Raw genomic sequence first — 12,438 nt, forward strand, 5'->3', positions numbered from 1 at the left:
CCAGCCTGGCAACCGCTGCTTCGGGCCTCGCTGCACCAGACCCGGCTGCTCCGGGCCTGGCCGCACCCGACCCGGCTGCTCTGGGCTCGGCTGCCCTAGGCCCGGCCGCTCCGAGTCTGGCCACTCCCAGCCTGGATGCTCCGCGCTTGGCTACTGCTGTTCTGAGCCTGGCTGCTCCCAACCCGGCTGCTCTGGGCCAGGCTTCTCCGGGCCCGGCCACTCCAGGTCTGGGTGTTCCTGGACTGGCCACCATGGGCTTGGCTGCCTCCACCTCAGGCCTGGCTGCCACTGCTCCAGGTCTGGCTGCTCCAGTGCTGGCTCTTGTTGCTCTGGTTCTGGCTGCTGCTGCTCTGGGGCCTGGCTGTTGCTGCTCTGGGCCCAGTTGCCACTGCCTTGTGCCTGGCCACTCTAGGCCTGGCCGCAGCTGTTCCAACATTCTGTCCTCTTTTTTTTTTTTTTTTTTAAAAACGCATTTATGTTGCAATGTTGGCTGGTGAGTTGAGTTCTGACTTAGTCTTTGATTTTTCAAGATCTTCTTTGTATTCTTTCTTAAGTAATTTTACTATCTTTTGCTCTCACTTGATTTCTTCACATTGAGAACTTCTTTGGTTTCTTCCTCCTTGTCCTGGGAGCTCAGCAGGTTGGCCTGTGGCACCCACCCCTATGTTCTCCGCAGGCTCCCAAGCTGCTCCAGCCTGTTGCCGGGGTCGGCGCCGCCCAGGAAGCAGCCCCCGGCCTTGGCTCCGTTGCCCACGCTCAGAGGTCGAAGGCTCAGGGGCACACCCCCCCTCGGAACCCCGTCGCCCAGCTCCCTGCCGGTGCCCGGCTGGCCGGTGTCCAGCAGGGGCTCCTGCTCCCTGTCGCATTCCTCCAGTCTGGAGCTTTTTTTCTCTTTCCCGCTAGGGGAGTCTAGGATCAGAGTCAACAGACTGTCCTCTGCGTGCAGTGCGCGCGACTCTGGGGGCTCCGCTTTTCGCCACTCCCCTGGGATTCCGCCTCACAGCCCCGTCTCCCCCTGCTCGAGCCTGAGTCCCCAGGGTCTGGTCCAGAACTGGGGTTCAGAGCAGTCGAAACTGGGGCCCAACACAGCCGGGGGTCCCGTCTCCTTCCCTCCAGGGCAATCCCGCATCAGAGTCAACATTCCTTCCCTTGCAAGCAATGTGCGCGACTCCAGGGGCTCGGCCTTTCGCCGCTCTCCCAGGACTCCACCTCACAGCCCCGTCTCCCTCTACTTGAGCCTGTGTCCCCAGGGATTGGCCCAGAACTGGGGTTCAGAGCAGTCCGGATTGAGGCTCAGCGCCGCCGGAGGCCCTGTTCCTTCCGGCTAGGTAATCCAGCATCAGAGTCAACATTCAGTCCTCTGCGCGCAATGTGCGCACGACTCCCGGGGCCCTGCTTTTTGCTGCTCCCCTGGGATTCCGCCTCACAGCCCTGTCTCCCCCTGCTGGAGCCTGGGTCCCCAGGGTCTTGCCCATAACTTGGGGCTCAGCACTGCCGGTTCGGGGGTTCAGCCCAGGCTGGGGGTTTTATTTCCTTCCTGCTAGGGAATGCCAGGCAGCACCCAGCCCTCTTCTCCCCTCCGGCTGCGACCTCTCCGTGCGCGTGCGTGCACGCGCGCAGCATGTGTCCGTACCTTAGGCTTTTTTTCAGCTCCTCTGATTTTCCTTCTGGTTTTCTCTTTCCTTCTTGTTGTAGAATTTTCAGTCAGTCGACTACCTGTAGCTCTGGGCGATGTCCACTCTACATTTTAGTTGTATTCCATTGAAATTGTTGTGTGCTGCTGCGGTTAGGTGTCTACCCGAGCAGCCATCTTGGATTCTCTCTTAGAGTATTTTTTAAAATTTATTAACGAGAGAGAGAGAGAGAGAGAGAGAGAGAGAGAGAGAGAGAGAGAGGAAGAGAGAGAGAGAGAGAGAGAGAGAGAGAGAGAGAGAGAGGAAAGGAGAGAGAAAAAAACATTGACTTTTATTGTTCCACCCATTCATGCTCCCATTGTCAATTCCTGTTTGTGCCCTGACCAGGGATCACCCCACAACCTCAGTGAATGGGATGATGCTCCAACCACCTGAGCCACCTGGCCAAGGTGGAGTAATTATGTTATCATCCAACACTCAGAAGTATCCCTGTTTGGATGGTAAATTATATGGTCTCCCTACCTATAAACTAAAGTGTGATTTTCCATACAGAAGTCCCTAAGCCACTCACATCAGAATCACCTCAATATTCCACCTTAGCTACCAAAGTGGAATCTTTTTAAAAATATATTTTTTATTGATTTTTTTTTTTTTTTTTTTTTTTGTACAGAGAGGAAGGGAGAGGGAGAGAGAGTTAGAAACATTGATGAGAGAAACATCGATCAGCTGCCTCCTGCACACCTCCTACTGGGGATATGCCTGCAACCAAGATACATGCCCTTGACTGGAATCGAACCTGGGACCTTTCAGTCCACAGGCTGACACTCTATCCACTGAACCAAACCAGTTAGGGCTCAAAAGTGGAATCTTGAGGGATGGCATGCCATAATCTGTAACCAACATCATGGTTAATTCTTTTGTTGTTGTTGTTTTTTTGTTAATCCTCACCTGATAATATATTTTCCCAATGATTTTTAGAAAGAGTGGAAGTGATGGAAAGAAGGAGAGAGAGAGAGAGAGAGAGACCAGTGTGTTTCACACCAATTGGTTGCCTCCTGCAAGCATCTGACTGGGAACAGGGATCAGCCCTGCAACCCAGGTACATGCCCTTGACCAGGAATCAAATTGGCTGCTTTTCAGTGTTTGGGCTTATGCCCTAACCACTGAGATAACCATCCAAGGCCCTTGTTAATTCTTATTGCACTAAAGTTTGAAAAACATAGACCTAAATTTTGTCACCTAGAGAAAACTACACAGAAATTGAGACACCATTCCTTTATTATATAACCATTTCCTAGGGACAAATAGCCTTCCTGATTGCTGAACTGCATACATATTTTAGTGGGGGATGTGTACTCACAGATTGACTGACGTGCCACTGGTTTATGAAGACATAACGTTCTTTGGGAATGTAGAAGTCATTCATTGTTGTGTTCCTTGTTGTACTGAAGAGGAAAGAAGGCTCTGTCAGGCTCAGGAGCTGGAAAACTGGGGTACATCTCTGGGTGCTTCTTGCTCGTACCTCTAGCCCACCCCAATAGCCTGCCCACCACTGTAAGGAAATGTCAGGAGGGAAGGGGGGAAATTATCCTCCCCCTTCCGTGGCTCCTGTTTTTCCACTTCAACAAGTGTGTACTACACATCTATTTGTGCCCAGGTATGCACTTGGCCATTCTCTGGAATACCGGGGAGTTCCCAGCCTGGCTGTGGAGTTAGGACTCTCACTCTGGGAATAAATAGATTTATATGTGTGCAGAGGAAGTGTTCACTATCTCTTAACATCGTTAAAATCCCAGGACACATCAAGGACAAATGGCTGTAAGTCCTACAAGATTTCAGGAAAAAAAACTACTCTAGCTAGATGAGTCAAGGAAGGTTCTAGAGGAGAGGAAGTTTTGTCCGGACTGACCTTGGGCAGGGATAGGATTCTGGTAGCCAGAGAAGAGATTACAAAGCATTTCAAGCAGAAGTAAATTAGAGGCTGGCTAAATCATGCTAATAAAGGGCCAGACAGGTTACATTGAGAGTATTTGTAGCAGAGGTGAATGAGCGCTGAGGTCAGGAGTGATTTTCTCCTGAGAGCTGGGTAGTTTTATCATGTTTGGACAGAATAGGGGTAGACTAGGGGCCAAGAGCCAGTGGGGAACCTGTGTCATGGTCAGAAAGGAGATGCTGAGGTCTGAGCCAGGGCCAGAGCTGAGAAACTAGGAAGAGGGATGGGAGGGCAGAATAGCAGGCCTCACCTGTGAGGAATGGTGAAGGGGACAAAGGAGGAGTGTCAGAAGGTCTTCAGGATGAAGGCCTCCATATAAGGCAGCTGGGATCTGTCAGAGAGCTGGGGACACTGTGCCCTATCATTGTGTCTGCAGGCCACAGAGGACAGACAGGGCTTAGGGGCTGCCCTGACTGCTCCATGGTATCCCCTATTATACCAAGTGCCACTCAATGTGGTGTCACTCTATATCTATTTACATGTTGAGACCCACTAAACCTCCCCAGCACCTTTTAGGCAAGGGTAGACATCATTGTATGCACAAGGTTTGCACGTAACAGCTATATGTAGATTGGACAAATGATATGGGATCCCAAGGCTTCTCTATGCACACCCAGTTTCTTCTGGATCTTCAGCTGTATCTCAGGATTTGTCACAAGGTACATAAGGCACCAGGAGATGGCTGTCGTGACTGAGTCAAATCCTGGCAGTGTGGGGCAAGGTGAGGAAGGAACAAGAAACCAATATTTACCAAGCACCCACTATGTATGCAACAAGCATTATCTTCCTCTGTTTCCTTCTCCTGACCTCCTGCCCCCCAAACCTTGAGTCACTGGTTTCATAATTAGTTGCTGAAATTATAGGGGCCTAGACTCATAGGCCAGAGAGCCCTTTATTGTTCAAATGCGGAAACTGAGATCCAGAGGAGGAGAAGGACTTAGCCGATTTTCCCCTGGGAGTTGATGGCACAGCCTGGGCTCAAACCCTGAGCATGAGCCAGGTCTCTATGTCCTGTACCATCTGGCATGTGGTTCAATAATTATTTGATGGACTTGGATGCTGGGAAGTGCTATGGGTGAACAGCAGACACTGATGGATGGAGGGGTAAGGGCCTGGCTCCTACCAGCCCCCAAAATGTCTTGATAAGGTTGACAACCTTCTCCCCCGGGATGAAGCCACTGCTGGGTCTGGAGTCCTCGCAGTGCTTGAACAGGGCACCTGTGATATCCTGAACACTGTCCTGAGGGATCACAAGTTTAGAGGCACTCACACACTTCCAGCCAAAGTCTGGCTCTTGCCCCCATCCCATCTGGCAGTCCTCTCCTCCAACCCCCAGACCTCTAGTCATTGGGTTAGGATCACAGCAGGAGGGCTTAAAGTATCATTTCATGCCCCATTGACCTTTCCTCCCAATAACCCCAGGGGTCCAATTTCAAAAGAGGAGGTTAGTGTGAGTAAGGGAGGCAAAGTGACACCTGAGCTGAGTGTCAGGGTTCAGGTTCCTGCAGAACAAAAGCCTTCGAGCTGCTCTGAGAAGGAGGCTATTGTTAGGAGGAAACAGACCAGAGTGGGAGAAGGACTAATTAGTTTCAGTTCACATAGCTGCTCCCAGGTGTCCCAGAACCTTCCTTGGCCTTGGCAACACATCAGCTGTGTGGGTACTTTGGGGCTGGGTGAGAGAGGGCACACCCAGGCTCTGCAGGGTGCCTCCTCACTACCTGTGTGCTGGGCTCACCTTGTCAAAGTTCTGATAGTGCTTCTGGGTCATTATCTGTAGGAACTGCAGGAGCCTCTGGTTGAAGGCCTTGAACTATGCAGGGTGGGGTTGGGCAGGTATTTAAGGATGGGGAAGAAGTCCCCACTAGTGCTGGCTTCCTGCTGATACTGCCTCATACCCAGGAATAGAGAGGCGTTCCTATCCAGCAATACTGAGGGGCCAAGGTCCCAGGATTGATGTATTGTAAATGGCTTGTAATCCCCCTCTCCCAGAGAAGTCTTGATCAAGATCAATAAGGTTGCCTCCTCCGAAGATGCCCCACTCCAGTCATGGAAGCTGAGGTTGGGCTGCAGCCAGAGGAAACCCTCCCCGTTTCTTCATTTCTATCACACTAAGGGTCCTTAGAGATAAATGGAGAAACAGGTCTGGAGCTAGACAGCAAGGACTAGACCTCAGACCTCCTATACCTCACTGAGGTTTCCCTCAATCCCTCCACTTCCTTTGTTCCTAAGATAAGTGGTTTGGGGGGGAGGGGTCCCAGAGACTGGGAAGGAGCCCAAGAAAGGTACCTGTAGAGGCAGGTGCTTAAGATCAGCAGGGCTGTGGTTCTGGTACAGAGCTTCTGGCTCCAGGTGATGGTGCCTTTTATAAACAACTATGTTGACCCAGCTGTCCTGGTGAGCTGATAGCAAAGTCACTGAATAAAGTTGGAAGGATCAGACAATGACCTCTTGGTTCCACCTACTACCCAGGCCCAGGAGCAGCTCTTTCAGGGTCTCTGGTTGGGGATGATTATTTTCTCCAGGGAAAGGCAGGGAGCTGGAAGTGAGAGGCCTCTGGACTAGTCCAGCCTTCTTTCCACTGTGCCCGCAGTGAAGGACCCTGTTGGGCACTGAGTCCAGGCCAGTCAGGGGGCTCACTGTTCCTCTTCAGAAGGGTGTTCTGTAAAACATTTCTAGCAATCTGCAAAATCAGATAAGGAATAAGAGTAGTCCAGCCAACTCTGATATTCAGCTCAAGTCCTTAATCTGAAACCAAACGATGAGAAGAGAGACATTTGAGAGAGGCTCCTCCCTCCCAGTAAGAGATGGTAAAATTGGATGAAAAAAATCCATGCTGTGTGCTGCTATTCATGTCAATTGTCCTACACTCTTCAAAATGGTCACTGTCAAAAAAAAAAAAAAAAAAAAAAAAAAAAAAAGAAAGAAAGAAAAAGAAGAAAAAAAAAAAAAGGCAAGGACCTTTTTTTAACCAAAGAGACTAAAGAGACATAACCACATGCAATATGTGAACCTCAATTGGACTCTGAATGAAAAAATATTTTTAAGCTACAAATCACATTTTTGGGATAATTTAAGACACACAAACAAGAACTGGAAATTATGGAATTAATGTTATTCGGTCTGAACATACCCTGTTTCCCCAAAAATAAGACAGTGTCTTATATTAATTTTTGCTCCCAAAGATGCACTAGGTCTTATTTTCAGGGGATGTCTTCCATGAAGAAGAATACGGTACACATTTATTGTTAAATGAAAATAAAGGAAATTTATTATCTGTATATGGTACAGTAGTACGGTAGTTGTCAACACAAACCAGACAAATTGTGAATCCTACAGTATCAAGAATTTATTCATTTATTCAATGACAATCATGTCATCATCTTCTGGAACATCATCATAACAATCCAATTCCTGAATTTCCTGGTGAATTTCTTGTGACTCCATTTCTTTCAGAATCAGTGGACCAAATCTCTCATGTATCAAGGTGGGGGGAGGGGGATCACTTAAAATGACACAGGGGGGAAACCAGAGGGGGGAATCAAAATGGCACAGGAGAATCAAAGGGGGGATTACCATTTTAGTAACCCCTTTTGATCCTCCTGTGTCATTTTGATTGCCCCCTCTGATCCTCCTGTGTCATTTTAAGTGATCCCCCTCCCCCAACCCCTGTGCCACTGAACACCTTCACTAGACATCCCCCCTACCCCTTTATCAGACATTTACCCCCTGGGGCCTGCCTGGGGACTGTCACTGGGCTTGCTGGGGCCTGGATCTGGGCTGGAGCAGGGTCTGCCACTGAGTGAGAACCTTCAGTCATCATGAGGCCGGCCGTGGGCATCAGGTAGTATCACCAGAGACAGACCAGCACTCACCACCTTCACCGCGTCCCGTCAGCTCTAATCCTCCTGTTCTTCTACATGCATCTAGGAAAGTCTCCTCCTCCCTCCCACCGCGTGCTCACTGCTCACTCCGACTTCCGCTCCGCCTCCACACAGCAGCGACGTCAGGACTCTGCGTAATGTCACTGGTTGCTAGACGCCAGTGGGGCGGCCCTAGTGACCAGTTTACGGTAAATTAATTTTCATTCTGAGACAGAGCCTGGAGGGGCCTTATTTTCGGGGGGATGCCTTATATTTCACTCAGAAGGAAACCTGTAAGTAGGTCTTATTTTCGGGGAAACACGGTAGTATTATGTGGGAGAATATTTTAGATCTTCTTAGTATTGATTAATGCATACTATGGTGTTTGAAGATAAAGTGCCATGATTTCTGAAACATAGTTTTAAAGAATTCTGTTTTAAAATATATATCTAGCTGTAGATTTATGTAGAAAGGAGAAAAAGAATAGACACGACAAATGCCAGCTCCCGTGAACATCTGTGAAAGTATGTGGGTGTTCGTTGTATTTAGGTGAAAGGCTGTGGCTTGGAAAGGAGCCCCATAGAAGCTCTCTCCTCCCCCGGGGGAAGGAAGGAGGCACCTCCCATCTCACAAAGCCAAGTGCAGGGAGTCCCAGGAGGCCCAAACTTTAAGAGTGGAATGCCTGCTAGAAGGGGACTCCCCAGCCCTGAGTCCAAGTGGGTGGGATGCTGGTGAGGGACACTGTGGCATGTGTGTATTTAGCACACACTTTATAGTGCTAGATACTTATGGGCCCGGCATTGTTCTAAGAGCTTTATATGTATTAACAAAACATATTCTCAGTAATTCTACAGGATATAAATTAATACTAATATCATATTAAGTGAGGTAATAGAGGCCCAAAGAAGTTACATTAGCAGAGCATTAGAAGCATATGCCCAACCTTTAGAAGAATGTGCTTTGGATGATATACTATGCTCCAGCTTGACACATAACGCTGGAACTGGGGGAAATATGTGGACATAGAGACTACATGGAACAACTGTGAAAGTGAGGGTAGCGGAAGGCAGCCTGCATGGCCAGAGCTGGGTGGCTTAGCAGGATGTGAGTCTTCTGAGGGCTGGGTGGACATGCTGAAGGAAGCTGAACTTCAGCTGCATGAATGAGATTTCCTTGCAGAGGGAAGGGGTCACCAGCAGTGACAGACCACTGGGCAGGCCCTGTGGGAGTGAGCTGAGAGCAGGCAAGAGGTAGAGTCCACAGCTACTTTAGGAACTGTGTGATGTGGAGGACATTGTTGGCACTCAATGAAAAGCTAGCACTGGAAGATCCGCTACACATGAGGGCAACTTTAGCTAACAGAAGATAAATACTCTGTTTCCCCGAAAATAAGACATCCTCTGAAAATAAGGCCTACTTACAGGTTTCCTTCTGAGTGAAATATAAGACATCCCCTCAAAAATAAGCCCCCCCTCCCGCCCCGGCTAAACATGAGAGATTTGGTCCACTGATTCTGAAAGAAATAGAGTCACAAGAAATTCACCAGGAAATTCAGGAATTGGATTGTTATGATGATGTAGGATTCACAATTTGTCTGGTTTGTGTTGACAACTACTGTACTACTGTACTACTGTACCATATACAGGTAATAAATTTCCTTTATTTTCATTTAACAATAAATGTGTACCGTATTTTTCTTCATGGAAAAATAAGACATCCCCTGAAAATAAGACCTAGTGCATCTTTGGAGCAAAAATTAATATAAGACACTGTCTTATTTTCGGGGAAACAGAGTAGCATCAGCCAAATAAAAAGAGATTTGCTCCTTTTCCAGCACCTTTCCCTTTTCTCTCCCTGGTAAAGAGGCCAGCAAGGCAGGGGGGAAAGTCCTGCAGAAACAGAGAGAGCATGTCCCTCCCCTTCTCACAGGGTCAGGTCTGTGAGGATGCTGAGGACAAACCTTCACCTAGATTTGAAAAGGAAATTTTGATTTAGACTAGACTGAGCTTTTATTTTCTAAAAATGAGAAGGCTGTGAGCTCAACCCATGCTGGCATCAAGGAGCCAGATCGGGAACCTGACAGCACCACAGAGCATTTTTGAAGACGACAGAAGAGGGGAAAGGAAAGCTGCTTTCTGTCTGTAACTCACTGGGTTCAGCTCACTCAAAAACAAAAGTCAAGGTTTGAAGTTAGACTGAGTTTTATAGAAAAAAATGTTCTGACATTGCTTAGTAATCGTGGGTTTTTTCTTATATGTCTTCTCAGGTAAGGGGGAAAAAGAAAAATTAAGCAAGAAAATCAAACTACAGCAAAGGAAACCATCAACAAGATGAAAAGACAACCTACTAAATGGGAGAAGATATTCATCAATGATAAATCTGAGGGGTTAATATCCAAAATATATAGGGAACAACTTAACATCAAAACAAACAAACAATCTGATTTAAAAATAGGCAGAGGACCTGAATAGACACTTCTCCAATGAGGACATACAGATGGCTAATAGACATATGAAAAGATGTTCAACATCACTAATCATCAGTGAAATGCAAAACAAAACTACAATGAAATATCACTTCATATCTGTGAGTATGAATAGTCCTAAAAAAGTTTAAAATAGAACTATTTATCTGAAGAAATCCAAAATACTAATTGAAAAAGGCATATGCACCCCTATGTTCATTGCAGCTTTATTTACAATAGTCAAGATATGAAAACAGCCTAAGTTATTAAGTAAAGAAGGTGGTATAGCTTGGTTTGTGTGGCTTAGTCCTGGGTTCGATTCCCAATCAAGGGTATGTACCTGGGTTGTTGGTTAGCTCCTTGCCCTTGGTTAGGGTGCGTGTGGGAGGCAACCACTTAACCAGTTGATGTGTCTCCCATCTCTCTCTCTCTCTCTCTCTCTCTCTCTCTCTCTCTCTCTCTCTCTCTCACACACACACACACACACATCTTCCTCCTCCTCCTCCACCTCTTCCTTCTCCTCCTCCTCCTCCCTCCCTCCCTTCCTTCCACTATTTCTTAAAAAGCAATGAAGAAGGTATTCTCAGATGAGAATTAACAAAAATAAAAAAAAATAAAAAAGAAGAGATATATCCTATCTAATAAAAGAGTAATATGTAAATTAACCATCACTCTGCAACAAAATGGCAGCACCCATAGCCACAAGATGGCAGTGCCCAGTTCTCTCAGCCCCACTGGAGTCCCCTAGTTCCAGGGAGGCCTGCTGCTGAGAGCTGGGCAGCCCCAGATGTCCAGTTGGGAGGCACCTGTGCCCCACACCACAATCGCCTCCCAGTAACAGTCACAGGTGTCTGGCTGGGAGGTACCCCATGCCGCCATCCCCTCCCAGCCGGACAGCCAGGATGTATGGCTGGGAGGCGCCCGTGCCCTCACACCATGATCCCCTCCCAGCAGCAGCCCTGGGTGTCCGGCTGGAAGGCGCCCGTGCTCCCACGGAGCAATTCAAGTCCTGACAATTCTACCAATGGAAAAATTAAGAGAAAGAGAGGACAAAGAAGGAATAAAAGGAGAAAGGAAAGAAAAGACAAACGATGAAACATTAAGAAAGAGGAGAAAAGGAAGAAACAACCACATGATATCACCTTTCCAAGATCTCATTAAATTCCTGTTTAAGGAGTTTATTTTATGACACTTTTAGTTTGGGTTTACATTTTTACTGGTTTGTTAAGGCCACGGCAGGTATACTGTCCAATATGTTTTAAAATATATATTTTTATTGATTTTTTACAGAGAGGAAGGGAGAGGGATAGAGAGTTAGAAACATGATGAGAGGGAAACATGGTTCAGCTGCCTCCTGCACACTCCCCACTGGGTATGTGCCCCCAACCAAGGTACATGCCCTTGACCGGAATTGAACCTGGGACCCTTGAGGTTGTAGGCCGATGCTCCATCCACTGAGCCAAACCAGTTAGGGCTGTCCAATATGTTAAAGAAAAAACCCTATCTAATAAAGAAGGAATGTGCAGGGGAGGGCATTTGGGGGTGACCGGGCTGTTAGGGAAGAGCAGTTGGGAATGATCTGGCCAGCAGGAGAGCAGTTAGGTGTCAATCAGGCTGGCAGGGGAGTGGTTAGGGGGTGATCTCCTGGCAGGCAGAAGTGGTTAGGGGCAATCAGGCAGGCAGGCGAGCAGTTGGGAGCCAGCAGCCCTGGATTGTGAAAGGGATGGCTCCCGAGGGGTCCCAGATTGGAGAGGGTGCAGGTTGGGCTGAGAGACACCCCTCCATGCATGAATTTCATGCACCAGGCCTCTAGTATATACATAATGGAATATTAGCCAGCCATAAAAAAGAATGCAATCTTGCCAGTTGCAACAACATGGATAAACTGAGAGGGTATTATGCTAAATAAAATAAGTCAAACTGAGAAAGATAAACACCATATGATTTCACTTAGATGTGGAATTTAAGAAAAAAAATAAATGAACAACAAAGCAGAAAAAACTTAGAGAATAAATTGATGGTTGTCACATTGGGGAGATGTGAAGTACAGCATAGGGAATATAGTCAATCTATCCTACATAATAAAAGGCTAATATACAAATAAACCAAACAGCAGAACAGCAGGAACAACCAAACAATCTGTCACTATGATGTGTGCTGACCACCAGGATGTGTTGTCTGCGGCAGGATGGTGGAGCAGGTGAGCAGGGTGCCAGACCAAGGTGGAAACCTGGTTGCTGTCATCGGGGTGAGTCTCTGGTGGTTACTGAAAATTCTTTGCTCCCATGCGCCTTGGTCCCAGAGGCACTTGTACCTGCTGCTGGCACCAGCCCTGCTCACATCCACTGCCAGCACCATAGTCACCACTCACACCCACTGTCAGTGCCCAGCAATGGCCCCAATCTCTTGGCACCGTCAGCGGGTGCAAGTGACAACTGCTGGCCCGGGTCTCCCCTCAGGAGCAGGGGGAGGTGGAGAAGTTCTGAG

At 47.8% G+C, this 12,438-nt stretch overlaps 1 long non-coding RNA gene across 2 annotated transcripts in view; it reads right to left on the bottom strand.

Moving 5' to 3' along the window:
- LOC311633802 overlaps positions 1-12,438 on the bottom strand; it is a 223,981-nt gene that overhangs the window by 181,811 nt on the left and 29,732 nt on the right. The window contains exons 2-3 of one of the 2 annotated variants that reach the window (XR_014797017.1): positions 1,170-1,402; positions 925-957 (exon numbers count right to left, since the gene is read on the bottom strand). This is a non-coding gene — a long non-coding RNA (uncharacterized lncRNA). Of the gene's footprint in view, positions 1-924; positions 958-1,169; positions 1,403-12,438 lie in introns of those variants that run through there. The other variant, XR_014797016.1, reaches the window with a different exon arrangement.

Source organism: Pipistrellus hanaki (assembly GCF_964339955.1).
Source record: "Pipistrellus hanaki genome assembly, chromosome: 1".
NCBI lineage: Eukaryota > Metazoa > Chordata > Mammalia > Chiroptera > Vespertilionidae > Pipistrellus > Pipistrellus hanaki.